Source organism: Cynocephalus volans, chromosome 11 (genome assembly GCF_027409185.1).
Source record: "Cynocephalus volans isolate mCynVol1 chromosome 11, mCynVol1.pri, whole genome shotgun sequence".
Lineage (NCBI taxonomy): Eukaryota > Metazoa > Chordata > Mammalia > Dermoptera > Cynocephalidae > Cynocephalus > Cynocephalus volans.
The window spans coordinates 6,370,420-6,391,719 of record NC_084470.1 but is presented as its reverse complement, the minus strand read 5'-3'; positions in this window follow the sequence as shown (position 1 = coordinate 6,391,719).

The window sequence follows — 21,300 nt, the reverse complement described above, 5'->3', positions numbered from 1 at the left end:
TTCAAGCTGAACAGCTGGCCTTTCTTGAAGCTGCATGAGCAGTGCATCTTCATGGCTGCCATGGCATGGTACCCCCTTAGAAGCCCACTGTCAGGGGCCTCCTCCCACCCAGGGCTGGCACTAGGCCTTTGCAAGCAGGTGCCCAGGACCAGCATATACAGAGGCACATGCTCTCAGGTTTGTGTCAGTGCAGGTGGTGCCACCCTGGTGCCACTCCCAAGGGTCCTTCAGCTCCAGCTTTCTTTCCCTAGAAGGAATAAATTGAAACCACCCCTGAAAGGACATTTCCTTTTCAGAGTCTAGTTCTAGTACCTTCTAGGACTCCGTGCTTCTGTTTGTAGATGGAATGGGAGAGGAGAAAGGTCAAAGGCTTTTTAATATTTGAGACAAAAGAATCTTTCCCTTAAAAAACTGTAAAAATTCTAAATTAAAACTCCAGCACCAGTGGTGGGGTGATGCGCTTGGAGTTTTCAAAACCCTCTGGTGGGTAAAGCTGATGAGCACTCATTAGGTGGCTTCTCGTGACCTACCTCTGTGCAAGATAACCCCGGGACTTCTTGGCTTTCGCATCGTAGTGAAGAATAACAAATTAGAGACTTTTCTTGCTCCTGTTGCTCTCCACACATATCAAGACTTTTACCCATTCACATATGCTTACCGATCAATTTTTCTGTTTATCTCTGCATGATGTAATCAAAGTTGATTGAATCTTTTTTCACCCAGAGAGACAAATTTATGTTTAATTTAAAGTATTTAGTACGTTATGTATCTTGTGATTACTTTTAGCCTTATTATTTCATTTGTATTCTAACCTGAGAGACACAGAGACAGAGACCTCACATTAACCAAAGATGCTCAGACAATAGGGTGACCCAAAACATTATTATCCAGAAATAGTGTGCACACTCTACACTGCTAGCATTCACCTTGTGCAGGTAGACAATGTTCCACATTTGCATTATAGGTCCTTTGTGCAGGACGTAGGGCACATGGGCTTTGGCTGGGGTTGCTTCTTAAGGGTGACGTAGCAAACAAATCCTTCCTTTGGGGGAGAAGAAAGCAGGCATATATTCCCTGAGGTGACAGCACTCGATCACTGAACAAATATTTATTGGGTCCTTACTCTCTGCCAGAAAATGTTCTAAGAGCTAAGGATAAAGCAGTGAACAAAACAGATGAAAAATTTTACTCTCACACCAAAAGCACCATCCATGAAATAAAAAAATTGAATGAAGTTGGACTTCATTAAAATTAAAAACGTCTGCTCTGTGAAAGACACGTTGAGAGAATAAAAAGACAAACCACAGACTAGCAGAAAGTCTTTGCAAAACACACATCCATTAAGAGACTGCTATCCAGAATACACAAAGAACTCTTAAAGCTCAGAAATAAGAAAACAAATAACTCGATTAAAAAATGGGCCAAAGACCTTACAGACACCTCACTAAAAAGATCTACAGATGGCAAATAAACATCAGCGTCGTATGTCCTTAGGGAATTGTAAATCAAAACACTGAGATGCTACTACATATGAGAACAGACAAACTCCAGAACGCTGACCACACCAAATGCTGGGGAGGGTGTGGAGTGACAGCAGGTCACACGGCTTGTGGGAATGCAAACTGGTGCAGCCACTTTGGAAGACAGTTTGGTAGTTTCTTACAAAATACCCTTACCACACGATCTAGCAACTATGCCCTTTGGTATTTACCCAAATGAATTGAAAACATATGTCCACACAAAAAATCTGTATACGTCAGCACTATTCATAATTTTCAAAACTTGGAAGCAACCAAGATGTCCTTCAGTGGGTGACAGTTAAAAGAACTGCGGTACATCCAGGCAAGGGAACACTGTCCAGTTCTAAACACGGAGGAAACTTCAATACATATTGCTAAATGGGAAAGAAAAAAAAAGCCACTCGAAAAGGCTGCGTACTGTATGATTCCAGCTATATAACACTGCGGAAAAGGCAAAACTATGGGGACAGTAAAAGCATCAGCAGTTTCTAGGAGTTCAGTTGGGAGGGGACGGATGGTGGGCTCAGCAGGTGGAGCACGGGGGATTTTTAGGGCCCTGAACTGTTCTGTAGGATACTGCAATGGTGGACACGTGTCATTACACGTTTGTCCCATAGAATGCACAACATCCTAATGCAGACTATGGTAGCAATAATGACCTCTAGGCAATAGTAATGTATCACTATTGGCATACCAGTTGTAACGAATTACCATGCTTGCACTTGACGTTAGTGTAGAGAAAGTGTGCGTCACAAGCCCTATGGAGACACCGAGGTGCTGCTTGCTCTTTACCACTCCGTGAAGCCTTCCAATTATCATGCCCGTCCCTTTATTACAATTATCAGTGCCATGTTGATTTTGATTTTATTCAGTGAATATCTCTTTATATCTCTTTATCATACAACATGTGCTGGGATCAAATAATTTCTTGCCCTCGGGTGATGTCATTCCGAGCTAGTGGTTCTCAGTAGGGGTGATTTTGCCTCCTCAGAAGACACGTGGCCATGTTTGGGGACTTTCTGGTTGTCACAACTGAGGGTGTTCCTGGCATTCAGTGGGCAGAGGCCAGGAATGCTATAAACATCCTACCGTGTCACAAGACAGCCCCCACAACACAGAATTATCTGGCCCAAAATGTCAGTAGTGCCGAGGTTGAGAAGCTGGATCTAAGTGCTTATGTGTACTGCAACCCGTTGTCTCAGAGACCACCATTGTTATCCGGGCCCAAAATGAATGCTTGGCAAAGACTGACTTGTCTTCAATCACATATGCAGTAGGAGTGACCTATCAGAGTTTCGCTCAGAAGAGAATCACCCTGAAACTGAGTAGAACTGAAAAGTACAACAGCTGATATGGTAAACTTATTTAAAAATTCGAGGGTCTAACCAACTGAATGTTCTCAGTCAGACTGACACACACACCCTGAGTTACTATCCCTCATTTGTATGTTTGGGAATCACATACATTTTATGAGAAAGTGGAGAACGATGTCAGCTGAAGTTACACCGTGTAAGGGCCTGGTCCCTTGATGGTGACGTTCTGTCTGTTGCTTAGTAAAATATACGTGAGCTCACCAGTAATCTGATTTTGGTACTATAACCTTCAGGTAGACTTATACCATTTCTGTTCTTCTGAATATGTGTTAGCTCACCAACTGTACATACACTGCCTCACCCAGATTATAGAGTGATCCGATCTCAGTGATCTTTACCAATTTACACACTCATACACACGTTTAGGGCCACAGGTGCAGCAGGGACACCATTCACACAGACCGCCTTTCATTCCCCGACACTTCTGATAGGTATTTCCTATTTTACACCAACCCTAGCAGGGCCCATGGTGCTAGCTTACGCTGAGGAACAACCTCAGAATCTCGCTGTTTATTCCTTTTTGATGTGAAGCCCACTGCAAACCCAGCCTACTCCTCAGAGAAGCTGTCCTCCATCTGGTCCAGACTGGCCTCCTTGATTATCATGAAAAAGAAAGATGAGGGGAGGGTGTCACATTCGCAATTAAATGCTTCCTTCCAGAGGGCGACATTGATGCAGAACTAGTCACATGGCCCCGTTCAACCACAAGGGTTTGGGATGTACAGTCTCATACTGGTGATGTGTGATCAAGGCCTAGGGCGCAGCTATCATCTGACAGCTCTGACACCGAAGGTTGCACAAGGTGTGATTTCAAGTAACATCAAGTAAGTCTTTTCACTAAAAGGAATTACTTTTATTACTGAGTGTTTATTGTTTCTAGCAAAGGCACTCATTCGAATATGATGTATCAATATACATTTCAGCTAATCACGATGGTCTTTGCTCTCTAATTCAGAACACATTGCCTCTTTCATTGCATTGCCATGACTTTGTACTAGAAACTATGAATATTCCAGTGCCCAGAACAGAAATGCAATCTCCACTGCTTGTGTATTTGGGATGGAATTGCCCTAACAATCCATTTTTTCCCTAGCACAAGACTGTGTACAGTTGCTGAACTTAAACTTAATTGATAGAAGTTTTAATTCCTTCAGGTGACTCAACACATATTTATTGAACATCTGCCTGCTGCTAGACACAATGCTAAATAGTAAGAGGTACATTAAGAAGCACCGAGGTCTAATTCCTGACTGGGGAACTAAGACAAATAAAGAACAGGTAGTGGTAGAGGACTCTACACAGCACCTCGCAAAGTAATTGCCCAAAACACAGACCCTGGCATGAGGACTCGAACACAAGCAGTTTACTCCAGAGGGAGCTGCAAGACGAGTGAAGGAATGAATCAGCTACCTATTGCTACTGTAACAATTTACCACAAACTCACTGTCTTAAAACAACACACATTTATTATTTTATTGTTCTGCAGGTCAGGAGCTCAACAAGGTTCTCACTGAACTGGAATGAAGGTGTCAGCAGCCCTTGCCTTTCCCAGCTTGTAGAGGCCGTCTGCATTCCTTGGCTCAGGACCCCTCTTCCATCTCCAAAGCCAGCAACATTGCATCTCTCTGCCTTTCTGTCATCACAATTCTCTCTCTCTCCAGCCAGAAAAGGTTCTCAGCTTTGAAAGCCCCATCCCATTAGATTGGGCCCACCTGGATAATCCAGGACACTCTCCCCAGCTCAAGTTCCATCACCTAAATCACATCTGCAAAGTCCCTTTTTCCATGTAAGGTAACATATTCCTGTGTTCCAGGGATTAGGGTGTGAACATCTTTGGGGGCATTATTCTGCCTACCATGGGGACTATGGAAGTGACACAGCAAAGAGAAGGAAGCCCAAAGAGCATGTGTCATTGAGCAAGTCACTGCTGTAAGTACCTGGGGCTCAACTCCCCTGGGGACATCTCGAAGATGGTGTAGAACTTGCCTCAGAGATGTCTCACTCTAAAGGACAACTTCTCAGTCCATGACAGGCTGAGGGCTACTCCTAGAGGTATCTGCTGGAGGCTCCCAGGAGGGAGCTGGCCACATTGCACGCAGGGAACCTGAGATCTGAGGAAATGCAGGTGAGGTGCTCACAGCACCTACACAGAGGAAGAGTTTAATGTTGCATTTTCATTCAGTGTAAAGCAACAGGTGAATGCTCTATAATCTCTCCATCTCTACTTCAGCTAGGAGTGGTTTAGTGGGTTATAGGACCAAGAACTGGAAACTACCAGACAGTGTTGAATTATTGGCCCAATCACTTGTCTAAGCCTCCATTTCCAATCTGAGAAGTTGTGCCAGATAACTGTAAAATTCATTCCAGTTCAGACACACTACTTCTTGTGAGTGTTCAGGACACTTACCCTAGCGATAGCTATGACAGACACATAGATAACATAAATGATACAGAGTCATTGCCTGAAAAGGCAGGGAAGTCTTCCCCACTTCTGGTGGAAAGTTTCTTTAGGGTTGATGTAACATGTTTCAGGGATTTAGCTCCAGACTTTCCAAAAAACAAATCTGCTGCTTCCATCTCTATCACTGAACTTGAGGAATGCTGAAGGACATTTTATGAAAGAAATCCACTGCAAATATGCACTTTTCCTCAACTGCATTTTAAACGTCAACAAATAGTTCGCTTACAAAAATTGGCAGGAAACAAAAACAGAACTATGTAATGGGAGATGTAATTATACTGAAGGGTATCTGCAATTGACTTGGGATGCTAACCAGGGAAAACCAAGAACTGACTACATCAGACCTTAACCAACCATGGGGAAGTTGGAAAATTCATTAAGTTTGCCAGACTACAAACATTCTTGACATTAGGAATGAGTTCTTGACTTTGGAAAAATTTCTGAGTCAATGCAAAATTTCCTGGGAATCCTCAAGGTAAATTTGAAAATGCTTGACAGACTGAATTTGCAGATTATTGTGGTTCAAAATAAAAGTTCGCCTCCAGGAAGTCAGAGCTGTTTTGATCCCACAAGACTGAGGTGGGCATAGAAGCCTGGGTGCAAGCACTGCCTGGGCACAGTCACCTGGCTTTGCTCTCAGTGTGGATGCTGCTAAGCAGCCAGATTCCATCTCTGCTGTCCACACGCACTGTCCCCCTCTGTGTCCTCCTAGTCCTCTCTATCAGTGGTCTTCTGCCTATAGAATCATTGATCTGGATATAGAACTTAACATCATTTGTCCTTTGACCCTGTTAATTATACCCAGACTGTTTATAAGAAAATGCACTGCAGGATTTGTGGATGTTACCAGTTTGTGCAGGTGACAGCTTAGTGTGTGTCCTCTAATAAGCTGAGCAGTTGCTTTGCACTCAGGGGCTCACCTTTATAGGAAGGTTCGACTCAGTTGCTCAAGTGCTATGAAATGAACTCGTTACATGTCTGTTTCTTTTTTAAATTAATGGTAATCAAGTTAACATGGACAAATAAATTCAACACTATAATGACTCTTAGTTGTAATATATTTAAAGTAATGTCCTTGCCTTTATGTACCACATTTTCACAATTCTGAACGAGCTTTTGGATTTTTGCCCTATATTGCTTTTAGATACTAGGCATTGATTTTAAATATTTTTTTATTTTCCAGTATTTGGTTAAGTTAAAAAAAAAGAAAAGAAAAGCATTCATAATTAATTGCTGGAATAGAATACATCCAAACCACTTATAGTTGGTTCTGTTCAGTTTAAACGTTCAAAGTGATAAATTCTAATTATAAAATGAAAATAACAAAATTGTGTGTAAGCTTATCCTTAAGAATGAATAGCACTTGATAATCTATGAAGCATCTTCCCTTTGTTACCAAGTTCATACTCCTAATAATGCCATCAGGTAGAAGACGGGTGCAACCTCATTTTGTACAGAAGGAAATGGAGGTTGGGAGAAGACAACCCACCTGCCCAGGGCTATTCTGTCAGAGTTCAGCGAGGTCCAGTCCTGGCCCTGCTCGCACCTCACCCTCATGATGGGAAGGCCTGGTCTGCTGGCAGCACCTGCGTACAAGACATGGCGAGATGGGCTAAGCATCTGCACGGCTCCAGACTCTGTTCTCTAGCATTTCCCTCTGACTCTTGTAAGTGTCAGAAAGCAGCTCTCATGCTAATTTCTTAGCAAAACCTATGCTCAAAAAAGATTTAAAGTCAGTATGAATATGCAGCCTGTGTTTTCTTTTCCACTAGAGGTTCACTTTCCATAGAGTTCTGGAGCTTGATCCCTAGGAGTAAACTTCTCAAGGAGCTTTGAACTGGAAGGCTGTGGCAGGGTGTCTGGGTTTCAGGAAAGGGGGTCGTGAGGTAGAATTAGGAAAGAAGATTACTTTACAGCTCCAGTTCTGTTTCTTGAGCAAGAAAGTCTTTCATGAGTCAACTAGGTTTCTACTTTCCTTCTAAAGCTTTCTTTATTCATGCTGTACTCTGTATTCCTTACAATTAAAAAAAATCCTATGGGGGGTTTTGTTGTGAAATGGAAAATTGAGGCTTTATTCCAAAACATGGTTTCTCAAAACCTGTTCTCTTAGAAACCAAATGGTTGCATGGTTTACGTTTTCGTCACTGGCTGACGTGTATTTTCCAGGGGAGGAAGCTGCACATGCCCGCAGTGCCCTGCTAGATTTGGCAGCCTGTGAAAGCTTTTACTTGGTGACTTTGGCTACCTAACACTTCACAGATGTGATATAACTATTTACAGGACTCTGTGTATGGGTTTTTTTTAGTAATGATGAAGGTTGGCAATTTGCAGATTTTTTATTTGACTGTTATGGAAATACTCTTGACTTATCTCCTTAGAGTTATCATTCTGTTTATTTCTATGCTTGCACAAATAGAAAAATAATAGCAACAAAAGCCTAAAGCATACTTTTAAAATATCAAAGAACATCTTTGCTATGCAGACATGGGGTAAATTCTTTTTTTTAGGAACACTCTATTTGGGAAAGCTAAGTTTTGATCTATTGGGTTGTGGAGTGATGAGTGACATCAGAGAAAGGGGAATAGAAGAGGAGAGGACCTGACAGTGCGATTCAGTCAGAATAAAGGAGCAAATTTGTAATCGAAAACATAAATTTGAGCCTGGCCTCAGCCACCAGTAAGCTGTGTGATTTTAGACAAGTCATTCAATTTCACCGAGCCTCTATTTTCTCAGCTGTAAAATGAGAGGTTGGACAGCAGTTTTATAAGAATCCACCCAGCACACCAAGAATCGGTGAAAGCCCATCCCCCAGCCACAGGGAGCCGTGGAAGGGGTAAGCAGCCTGGGAAACTCCCACCCCAAGCCTCAGCCAGAGCCAGCCAGGGCCTCAGTGCATGGATCAGCTCCATCGCTGGACCACCGATTTGTTAATATATCAGGCTCCACAGAGAAAACTTTAGAATTTTTCCAATAATATACACACTCCTGAGAAAATTTAAAACCTAAACAAGAATAGGCTTCTTTCTCAGACTAATCAATCAATATTACCAATAAGACTTAATAGATTTATTTTGAATTGTTTTCTGGAATAGATGCATTTAATAAAATTTTTAGACTTTATTCCCAGAAATGACTCAGAAAGGAGGAATAGCCATTTGCACTCAATCCTGTCTGGCTGAGCACACCTCACTGTTCGGGCCAGAATTCACAAACTAAGCCCGCTATGGCTCAGAGTATGAAACCAATCCATACTAGGATTTGACTTCATTGAGTACAAATTTTCACTGGTGTAGGTAACTAGAAGACTAGTTGGCTCCAAGTCCCAAGTGGAAAAAGATACCCAAGTATCCCAGCAAGAAAACGAACTAGCAAATTCATAAATTACAATTCCACATTAACTTGTACTTAGACTGAGGCCTTGCTTAGAATTATCAACTTATAAAAATCTACTTGAACCTGGCTCCTATCTAAGCTTATGTGTCTGAAATTCAAACTAATTGATGGAAATGTGGCTACATTTTTTATTTACTCATTGTCACTGAAGGCCTTAACCAAGGCAGACTCATTTATGCACAGTAATTATTACCTGCTATAGGAGAATCATTCAGAAAATCCAGTGTATCAACATAATCATGTTTCTTCCTCTCCACAAACATTTGGTCTCCCAGTGTGTCATCTACCCAATGAATGTGAAGGCAGACCCATCCTAGTACCCGCAATGGGCCAGGAAGGGTGGTAAGTCAGATAGGCACACAGGAGAGAAGGCTAACTTAAACTCTAAATACTGAAAAGGAACCAATTCAGGAGTGATTAGTTTGGGGACCAAGGGGTTTGTGGAATCAGATGCACTGGATGATTATGAGATTTTGTGCATTTTTCTAAGGAGATAGTTCACAATTCTGGAAGGAGTTTATGACTTGCAAATTCATGAAATCCACATTTTAAAAATCTTTACTCTAGGAAGTACTTGGGGACAGGGCAGAGACTTCCAAACATAATGTGCATCTGAAGGTACCTGACAGAGGGTACAATGGCAACTGTGATTGTGCTGGAGTAACGCTACAGTAACCAGCTTGAGGGGAAGCGATGTGGGGTGAGAATTCGAATGTGCGCTTCACCCGGGGACAGGACGTGCCACTCCCAGGTCAGAAGCCCAAGTACATTATTGGCATGAAGACTGAGGTAGGATGCCTTTTAAAAGTGGAGAGGTGGGCTAAGCTGTCTTTGGAAAACTGGGAGCTCAGGAGTAGAATGAAGAAACCTCTGAGAGCATCAGCTTCATAGCAGGCAGGAGGCTATTCTGTGTTCTGACCTGGAAGAAAGCTGCTTCAGAAAACATACGAAGGCAGGCTTCCAGTCAAGACGGAGGAATAGATGGTCCCCAGCATCACTCTGTCCCACAAATCAACCAATTTACAACTATAAAAAAGCAACAACAGCCAAGCTGGGGCCACTGGAGCTCAGGGGAAGAGGAGGAGAGACCTGCGGAGTTTATGAAGGGAGAAGCCACGATGAGAGAAAGAAAATCCACTTAGACCATTTTGTGCCATGACTGTTTTAAGGCTGGAGCTGCTGAGTGCATGGAGCAGGAGCCAGCAAAAGCCATAGCTGTGCCCTTTAGATAAGTTGCTTGGAGGCAACAGGGGAGAAGAGGTACTTGGTGGCCCCCAGGCCAGCAAGACCACTAATAGGGTTCCCATGGACTCACACAGGAGCAAGGAGCCACAACAACTAAAAAAAAAGGAGCCACTCGGAGGCCAGTGAGTCATCACAAGGGATCAGCATGTAGCCCATTCCGTGGAAAGGGTGGCAGGGGAGACAGGCCTAGCAGGGAAACACTGGGCCACAGCATGGACAGCTGATCTGACCCCTAATCAGCATAGAACCACTCAGAAGAGACTGGTCAGGAATATAGAATTGCATGGGGTGTAGTTTGATGAAAAGACTCAGGCCTAGACCAGTGCTTCTACACAACCCAGGTGCACCAGGTCTCTGGAGAGCCGGAAGAACCTATAAGGTCAATCATTAAACTCTGAGCTGCACAAAAAGCCTTCCCTAGGGAGGCATCAGCAAAGCAGCAATTTAGCTCAACCACAGAGCTCAAGTACCGGTCCTCACAGGAAGTTCCCCCATTTTAGAAGTAAGCAAAGGACAAAAAATTAGTTCTGGCCCAGGCACACCACCAGCACCTCAGGGCCCACCCAGGGACCTGAGGCATGGATCCAGGGACCAAACCCCCCTCCCACAACCAGCCACACTGCCAAAGTCAAAGAGTATACCAAAAACATCACCTCCATGTGGGTGGCTTGCCACACCCACCACAATAACCATGGCTGCCATGAAAGCAGCTAGATGCCACAACCACCATGCCGATGGTCCACCAACCACTGGAATGCACTGACACAAGAAGTGTTAGCAGCAGTGACAAAAGAAAAGAAGATGATGCCTCTCTCCACAAAGCCCATTCCAGAGTGACAGAAGAAGCATCTGCTCTTACAATAATATTGGGGGACCTGAACATACCTCTCAGCATTGGACAGATCATCTAGATAACAAATCAACAGAGTAACCATTATTCTTTCAGAGGGAGAGAAGAAATCTAGGGTAATTGTGGGGGGGAGAGAGAAAGGGATGGGGAGAGATTGGACAAGGGGCATAAAGAATAATTATGATTTGTAACAAAATATATGCTAGTAATAGTGATTTGATCAACATATCTCAATATCGAACCCTCAAAATATGTATAATCAATTATGATTCAATAATTTTTTTTAAAAAAAAAAGAAGAGAAAACATACAAAGGTAGCATCCAGGGTTCACAGTCCAGGTGGTTGCTTCAGTCTAGGACCAAAAAAAGACAAAAATTGTGCTCTCCAGGAACAAACAACAGTAACTCTAGACTTAGACTAGGGATAGAATCACAGAGAACTAACAGCAAATTTTACCTAAGGATTGGAGCTGGGGGAAAAAATCAATGCTTTGCTTTGATGCTAAAGCATGAAATACCAAAGTAGCCATGGTGTTCAGCCATAGAGGCAGCTGTGCTTAGATAACAACCGTGTCTGTGGGTCCAGAGCCAACCCCCACCCAACACCCCCACTCCCCCAGGCCTGGGTCTCTACACATCAGTGATGGATGTGATGGATGTTTTTCCTAGAGTCCATGGGGAGAGGCAAGGGTGCTAGAGAGGCAGGTGGGAAAGAGATGGATAACGTGAGGTGGCATAATACCTACCCTTACCTTGGACTATTTTGGATCTTTTGGAGTTTCTAGAAGAACATGAGCACATTTATTTCTGAGCCCAGGTGACACTCACTGTGAAAGTCTGAGAAATAACTGGTGAAGTGATAGACTTTGGATGTGTTGTCCCCCAAAAATTCATGCAGAAATCTGATCCTCAATGTGACAGTGTTGGAAGCTGTTTGAGTCACGGTGGGTGGGATCCCTCATGAATGGATTAATGCTCTCCCAAGGTGGGGGGATTAATGAGTGAGTTCTTGCTCTATTAGTTCCTGGGAGAGCTGGTTGTTTAAAAGACCCTGGCACCTCCCCACTCTCTCTCTCACCTCCTCTCACCATGTGAACTGCTTATACCCACCGGCCGCCTGCTGCTTTCCACCATGAGTAGAAACAGCCTGAGGCCCGTGCCAGATGCAGCTGTCCAGAATCGTAAGCCAAATAAACCTCTGTTCTTTATAAATTACCCAGTCTCGGGTATTCTGTTATAGCAACACAAAACTGACTAATACATGGAGATTTTGGAGAGGCCAAGTGACATTGCACTAAGAGTAAGGGGCTAACATTCTGAAAAATTCAAATATCAGTGTTCACTAAAAAAGATGCTAAAAAGAGATGAGGCCCAGAGGAGTCCCCTGTCTACTTGGCCTCCACCGTCTTGCTCTGTAGCTCCTTGTCATACTCCAACGAACCTGTGGAAACATATGCTCCTTTTAGCCAGATCCACCACCCTCAGCCCAACCAGCCCATGCCAGCCATCCCCTGACCCACACAGCTCTCTAAGTGCTGAGAACCACATCATCCGTCCTCCTCCCTGACCCACAGCAATCTTCCTGGCTCCTTCCCAATGTTTCCAGCTCCTTCTCTGTACAACCCATAAATGTAGTTGTCCCGCAAGACCATTTGCAGCTCTCTATTTGGATTCTGTGGCAAGAACTCTGCTAGTGCTTCTTTGCAGAGGAATTTCACATTTGGTGAAGACTTGAGAAGGTCCTTTATTTTACCTGCAGCAATTCACTACCATTATATTTTCTTCTGAAAAATTTTATTGCATTTAATTTTGTTAATGTTATTTCAGCTGCTGCAGTCAGAAATAGTTATATATGAGATTTCTTTCTTCATTGTCCAGCTGCTGCCTACAATTATGTCAGTCACTGGTTCTTATGATGTCATGTTTTGTTGCCATGGTAACAAATATGCAGTCACAAATGCCTCATTTTCATTTCATTAGAGTGATGACATATTTATAGTGTTCGAGAACAGCATATCATCCCTTTAAATAACGTGCTCCTCTGTTGCACATGATGCCCTAACTCCTCACTGTACTTTTTCCCTGTGGTTTGCATCATTTCCTACATATACGGCACACTGTTTGCTTGCTTCATATGCAGGAAAAAAAACTGAAAGCTTGCTTAAAAGCAATAAGGCAGTATGAAGATGTTAAACAAGTGGATCTAAGAAAAAACATCTATAATAAGAAATTCAAAATACTGTTTAATTACTACAAAATTAAGCTGTTTAAATCTTCATAAATAGCAGGATTTTCCAATGACTTTACTGAAAGTATAAACTTTAAAAATGAGAAACGATAAAATAACATTTTAAGGGAGCTAGAATTACCTTATTAATTACATATCTATAAAGAGTCCCTGGAAATTTTGGCAGTCTAATCATTTGAAACAAGCATAAATTTCTATTTCATTTAAGACGTGACGACTAATAAACAGTATCAGGTCATACACTTGAGATCATTCAGTGAATACGGCTCTTTCTTCCTGCCACCGCCAGCCCCCTGCCTTTTTAGGAATCCTATTCAGAAGTGAAACATTTATTCAGTTCAGGGAGATTCTCTCTGGAGGGGAAATAGTTTTATCAGTAAGACTCCCTGGTGATCAGGCCGACTTGGAACTGCTGTTAATCAGCCTTTGTGACACGGTGGCTTGAATAGCTCTTCCCAAGATGCTTTGCGATTCCACCTCGGCACGTTCCTTTTGAACTCACCACGACTCAGAAGTGCCTTTTTCTCCCTTTGTGTGTCTGAAGCTGTCCCACTATTAACTTTAATTGGAAAGGCGCCTTTTGTTCCCTAGTGTAGTCATACGCTAACCACTGAACTCCCCAGGCTGAAATTTCAGGGGTAGTAAAAACTTAATTTTTTTTAATAACTGAGGGGGGTAAATAATGAACGATAACTCTGATAACTTTAGGGTAGTTCATGGGAAGTCACTAAAAAGGAGGGATGAGAAAATTGTAAAAATCTGACTTTTAAAAAATGTTTGGGTTCAAAAGTCTGGCATGAGACTGACTTGTGTTCACTTTAGGATTTGACAATCCCAAAATAAAATTAAAGTCTCCTCTGAAAAGAGGAGAAATATAAAACACTGGAGTTGGAGAAGTGGGGCTCCAGTAGGATGTTTTCCTGAGAATGTGAGGATCTTCCTTCCAAGAACTGACATGGACAAAGGGAAGGGCTGGGATGGGCACCGTCTCAGCCTGAGTGAGGGGTGAGTGGAACCCCGAAGGACAGGGGCCTGGCCCCCACATGCCCGGGCACTTGTTCCCCGGCCCTCTGGACTGGGCCCCTGAGTGAGCTGAATGAACTGCTTCACCTGAATCTCTGGACACTTTGGAAGCATCAGAAAGCCTGAAGTTCAGGGAGACGAACTCGACCACTTTAGGCTTCTTGTACTCTTTGGCGTTATTGGCAGCCCCTCCTGGCAGACAGACACACCAGTGCCCTGGACAGCAAGCTGAGACATCCAGCAGTGCCACCGTGCGCTGCGACACCTTTGCCAGGCTTCCGAAGTCTAGTGCCCCTGGTGGACGTCGGCTGCGTCTCAGGGACCTGAGGCCCTGAGAGCAGGTCACAGAAGAGCAAGAGGAAGACACGGTTTCGTGTGGTAGCTGAGGGTGCATCTGTGGGCACATTAAAGATATTCTCAAAACTATAAGGAATAGAGAGGTGGTGTCTTATGAAGCTTACGGGGCAGTGGGGCGAGAGTAGTAGAAATGCACTATTCTGTGCTGTTATTATGATGCTCCTTTGACCTGCAGAGTCTGGTGTGGTCACTATATTAGAGACAAACAGTTTAAATAGTATCCAGATCGACATGAATCAGAAAACACTTCATATGTTTAGATTTGCTCCCTTCATTAACCTAAGAATCACGGTGTTCATAATAACATGAACAAGTCAAATCATATTGACATTATCAAGTTGGCACTTTAAATGAACCACACAGAAACCTAGCAAACCATCAAAATTCCTCTCCCTCCTACTAGAAACAGCAATAACTGCGGACCCAGGAAAATATAAGAAATTCAATATACCATCCCAATATAAATTAAATATTAATATATAACTATTTGGTTAATGACTTGTTATTTTGTCAGATATTCAAAATTCCATGAAGAAATGAACAAAAAGCACAGAGATGTGAAACAGTTGATCAAACTCAGGAAAGAACTTGAATAAAAAAAATAAAATCATCTCAAAAATGAAGACTAAATTTCAAGATACCCAAGGGAAAAGAGAATTGGATGAAAATGTAGCCAGGGACATTGAAAACAAGAATAACTAAGAAAACACATAAAGAGATAAAAAAGACGAGAGAGAAAATTACATAGAAGATTCAACATACATTTGATTTGAGCACACTTAAAACTGCAATTCAAGGCAACTTTTTTAAAATAAAGGGTTTAGATCTACATATTGAAAATGCCTGCAATATACACTATTGTCAACTACAATGCATATTTTATAAAACCGTTAAGACTTTAAAAATAAAAGAAAAATCTTCAGCAGAGAAGGCCAGGTCACTTACAAAGGAAGGAAAATCAGGTTGGACTCAAACTTCTTAGCAGCAATATGTATACAAGATAATTTTGCAGCAACATTTTTGCAAAACTCAAGGTGAGAAAGCATAACTCAGTGATCTTTTACCTACTCTAGTTTTCCTTCAGTCATCAGCGTTATGGAAAAATAGTTTAAATCTGCAAGAACTCCGAGAATATTGTACTCATAGGCCCTTCCTGACAAATCTACAGGATGAGTTTTTCCACCATGAGATGACTGGAGAAGCTGGCAAAAGTCTGATGATGAGAACAGAATATATTTAATAGAGTTGAGACTGAAACAAAGATGGAGAAAAAGAATGGAAGGGTTTTATGTAAATATCATATTTTGACAAAGCAGAAATAATTCAACTGAAAAATAAGAACAGGGAACATAGAAAAAGGTCATTGACTGTGCCATAAATAATAAGTGGGAGCCAAAGAATTGAAAAGTAACCTGTATACCTATGGGTGACCCTGCATATCAAGACAACCATCTCAGAATAAATAATTAATACTTATCACGAGTGTGCAATATTTTTTACTTAGTATATTATAATAATAGATACTCTATTATTTTTCACTTTTCTATTTCTATCTCATTTTCTATTATTTTATTAATTTCAAAATGCCCCCACCTCCTAAAACAGAGCCCTGTTTAAGGCCATGCAGATTCTATTCCATTCACTGTACCCTAAGAGTAGCTGATTTGCCTCTGGAATCTCATCCTGGTACACAGAAGACTCCACCTTCGTTCTAACCAGATTCAAAAGCAGACGACCCTTTTCTAACTTCGGAGACTAACCTACTCTGAGCCAGAATAGGAGAAATCAAAATACGGGAGTCCTTCGGGCGATTTTTTTCAAAAGCTGTGAAATCCCCTAGAGCTGTACTTAGAGGTCCCCATGTGCATGAAAGGAGACTGGGGAGGAGAAGCGTGGACAGGAAATGAGGCAAGTCAGCAGCTATGGAAACGACACAGACTAAAAGACCTGGGCAGAGAACCCAGGTCCGGCGGGAATCACATTGTAGCTGCAGGAAGGGAAAGAGACCGGCCAGCTGTGCTCCTCAGCAATCCATGATTTACTGCAACCCTAGTAGCAGGACTCCCTTGTTCAAGAGGAAGGACTTTGGGGTGAACGGAGAATGTTATCCGGGGGTATTTTCTCCTTACATAACATGAAATACAAATGTTGAAAACAATCTGGCTCCCTCAAGTGTCTTGCCTTTTCTGCTACTCCAGTGCCATTCTTGTGATCATATTACTCCTCACTGCTGCATTCTGATGAAGAATCTTTTAAAGGCTGAAGGGATTTCAAAAAGAAAAGATAATTCTCTCATGGCAAAGCTGTGGTCTCTATGATAGGTCACGGGCTGCCAGGTCCAGGTGAAATCCCACTCCCTTCACTTGCTTGTTCTTGTAAGAAGAGTTAGCTGGCCTTGCAAGCCAACAAACCAGGCTACGAGATGATCCCTGAGTGCTGGCCACTTTGAGGATCAAGAAATGGACTCTTTTGTGTCTGACATTAATGGCTAATAAAGATTACCAGGTGGCTTCTTAGCTGTGTTATCCCTGATGATTGGTGATGACCGCTGGGTGAGCGTGGTTGCATCAGACCCAGGAATCCCCTGATTTATGAGATCTGTCTCCTCTGAGGACATGCCAGGCACAGCAGCCAGTACCAACAGAACAAGTGCGTAACAACACTCTCACTTCATATGTGAGCAGGCAGCACCAGAGCTGGAAAGGGAGTTCTCCACAGCCGAAGAGCCCTGGCAGCACAGGTCAGCTCAGAGATTCCCTCCGGGTTAAGCAAATAATGGGGGGATGGGGATACTGCATGCAGAATTGTATATGGAAATGAGGAAGACAGAAGCCAAGGCTAGGGACAACTAGGACTCCAAGAATGTCAGCACAACCATGCAGCTAGACCCTATCAGAACTGAAGCAGAGTGCAGAGCTAGAAGACCACCCGAGACCCAGGCATGCTCTTCCCACCAGTCCCAGGGCTAGCACAGGAGCTCATGATCAATGCTCTTGAGCAGGTCCTCTCACTTCATTGCAACTCGCTCATCAAAGACTCCACGGACACATCTCTCGTGTCAAAACTTTCAGTTTTAGCAGGGGAGAGAGGGAGGTTTCGGTAATGGGCCACAATAATCAACCACACTGTATATTGACAAAGTAAAATTAAATTTAAAAAAAACTTTCAGTTTTTGGCATAGGAAAAATGACAGTAATTACGAAGATGTTGGTACTAATAATAATAGCTATAATTTATTAATCATGAATGATGGGCTAGGTCATGTGCTAAGTATTAGCCCCTTTTACAGAAGATGAAACTGAGACAGATGTCTAGATCTGATGATCTGATTCCAAAGCTCACACTCACTGTGCTACAACATATTTAGATCAAGGGATGCTTCTGTGGACAGTTAGCTGAGCCCACCTGAGCTGCAGGGTCATATGGAATCTACATGGTGACTTTGGCTTAAGGATTCATCCATGGACACAACCTTGCAAAGGTGGCTATGGGCAGGATCGAACCATGATTCCAAACCACACAGGCGCCTTCCTTTCTTGGGGTGGCTGAGGTGCTATCTCTGAGGTCTCTGTTACCTTCCTCCCTGCCCGTGCCCAAGCCCCGTGCTCGACTCCCTCTCAGTATTGATCCTGCACCTACATTCTACGACTTCCACATCTAGATAAAGTTTTACCTCAAAAAGTCTAAACTCTCTGGTCAACCTTAAATTATATGACCTTTAGGTAATTACAAAATATCTTTGTCCTTTGGGCTTCAGTATTTCTTTCCGTCCCCTTTTAGGACCCAATCGGAAAGTGTTTGTAGGATGCCAGATTGCTGGTATCAGTTATTGCTCCATATCAGTCATGAGCAACTGAACTAGGTGTAAGGACATATCATGGATCGTACACATTTTCTTCCTCTTAGATTGTGTTCTCATCTTTTCTGAGGCACTCTATGTCAGATTTAATCTATTAGTAAGAATAGCATCGTGCTACACTGGTTATGCTGTGCTGCAGTCACTAATAACCCCCAAAATCTAATGACAAAGGGTTATTGTTCGCACTACAGTCTGGTGTGATCCTGGTGGCTCTCTGCCCTGCTTATCTGCAAGGGGTGAGTCCAGGACCCAAGCTGCTACCATTTATAATTCTGCCATTTCAGCATCCTTCGCTTCCAGTCTCAGGGCAAGAGAAAGCGTGGAGAATGCACACCTACCCTGAGCACCGCAGACTGGAAGCCAGAGCTTGGTCACATGGCCTGAGATAACTGCAGGGAAGATTGGGAAATGGAGTCTTCCTGTGTCCTCAAGAAGGAGAGATGGGTGGGTGGGGACCTTCCAGGCCCACCTGCTAAATCCTGCATCGACCCTGCTGATACCACACATCTGTTCATTGAGGAGATGCTGCCGTCTCTGCCTTTGGTGCACATTGGGACACAGCTGCTCACCCTGCCCTGCTGCAAACACAGCGCCCCCAGCTTGCAGGGCTCTGCCTTGATGATGGCACCACACTCCTGGTTTTCTTGCTTCCCCTTTCCCCATCTGTCCATTCTCAAAACCAGCCAGAGTGACATGTTAAATACGGGTCCAATCCTGTCATGCCTCATGTCACTCGAGTGAAATGTTCCGGACCACTGTTCTCACCACGGCCTCCAGAGCCCTTACCATCCACTCTCCTTTGTCCCTCCGACCTCACTGCCCGCTCTCCCCACTTCCTGCTCCTGAAATACCCGGTGTGTTTCCATCATAGGCCCTGGCTGTCCCTTCATCCTGGAACACCGCCCCCTGGACATCTCCATGACTGTTTCTCCTCCTCTGGCCAGTCTGTGCTCACCTGTCACTCCCTCTGTGAGGGCTTCCCTGGCACACCCTGCCCCTGCCCCCTGCCACTCCCCGCTCCCATTTCCCCTCTATTTCCTTCATTGTGTGTATTCCCTTTCAACATATTACATAACTTTTCTTTTCTTCCAGCCCACCATGTTCATTAGAATATCAGCTCCATGAGAACAGGGAATTCTGTCTGTTTGGGTCACAAGCCCCTAGAACAGTGCCTGGCAAATAGCATTGTTATATCGTCAAATAAATGAGTAGATGGATCCTGCACCCAACAGACCTAGCAATGAATCCCAGAATCATTTTCACTATTTCCTAGAACACGTAGGAAAGGTAAACACATCTCCTTCCCTGTTAAGCAAGCATTCCCAACTTAGGCATGTCAATTAGGCTGTTATCATACCTTTCACTAAAATCCATCAGTCACCCATAGCTGTCACATTGCTAAACTCATTTTGTAGGTTTCTGTGTGTTTTCTTTTTTGTTCCTCCTGTTTTGGACACTACCAATATAGCCTATTTAGATGTTAAAATGTTTAAGGCAAGGATATGACTTTCAACTTGATTAGTACATAAAGAGACAACATAATTCACTGGATACTAGTGTTGGTGATTTTTTAAATGAACATTTTAGCAGTTTCTCTTGGCTTTCATATCTATGCAGATTCTCTTCTATACAGAGACCCAGGCCAACCAAAGAATGGGGTGACCTGAGGAAATGTGAGCAATCCTCCCACTCGTGCCATATCCCCTGCGAACGAGCCCTGGAGAAACTCAGGCGCGGCCACACTGGGCTGCCAGAACCCAGTCAATCAGCCTCATCCTTACTGGGGAGAAAGTCTGAGAAGCAGACCAAGGGGTTTACAGACCATTTCTCTTTCCCTTCCCACGAGGCTGGGCTGCTGGTGTCTGGACGCAAGCTGAGCGTTACGGTCATTGTTTTAAATAAAGCGCCCCTTTGATCTGCTTTAAAAACGCAAATACAAGGGCCTTCGCCCAATCTGAATTTGACATGTGTCCTTTGATTCTGTGAATAATCAAACATGAACATACTGTGTCTCATAACCACAACTGCAAAGTGTGTAATGATGGAAGTGTTTGTTACAAGAAGACAATTTGCCTTATTAAGCAATACTTTCCAACGACACACACTCTTACTTCCGAGGTTCTCAGCATGTGCCTCCATCAGTGTGTAAGTACTAATTACTTATTTTTCTTTTTACTCATCCTTAGAATTCTCAACAATAAAGGGAAGACTGCTCAAAAGAGCACATTTTTCCACAGAGACAGGAAAAGAAAAAAATGTTTGCAAAGAAACCAAAACCAAAGTTATTCAGATTTGTTCAATCTGTGTCTTCTGGACAGCTTGGCTTTTTAGGGTAGAATGATTAGTTAAAAGGCTTTGCCATGGAGTCCAGAGGTTACAACTGTCTGGATATCATCAAGCGTGTGAAATGCTAGGCCTAGGGAAGGAAAAAGCTCGCAGGAAGCAGGAAAACATTTTCTTTCGACCTTTGTAGTTCAGGCCATTGAGCCTACTTTTTTGGGTCTCTCGGCCTCTGGATTTCTAAGCCCCAGGGCCTAAGAGAGGTTACTGCCTTGAGCTCAAGCTTCCCAGAGCACCAAAGTCATTTCTGAACCTACAGGGTGAAATGCATCTAAAACCCTTCCCCAAAGGGAGTTGCTAAAGTTGGAAGTTGTTCCACTGTCAGGGTCAATTTATATTCGAAAGAGTGCAGGAGATGGGGTCTTTGCCCAGGGGATTTCCTAGGAAAAACAGAATTGACCTATTTTTAAGGGGAATGAATTCCAGAACTCAGTCCTTGTGTCCCATTCCCTACTAACATCCATTTTCTGTTCTTCCAGGGGAGGAGAAAAATTTCTGTAGATCACTTCTGCTAAATGCCATTGTCATACAACACAAGGAACTGCCAGGATTCCTAACCCATGTCATTAACTCTGACCAGGCAGAGACCCTGACTGCATTCCATTGCCAAGAGTTGACATCTCAAATGCAA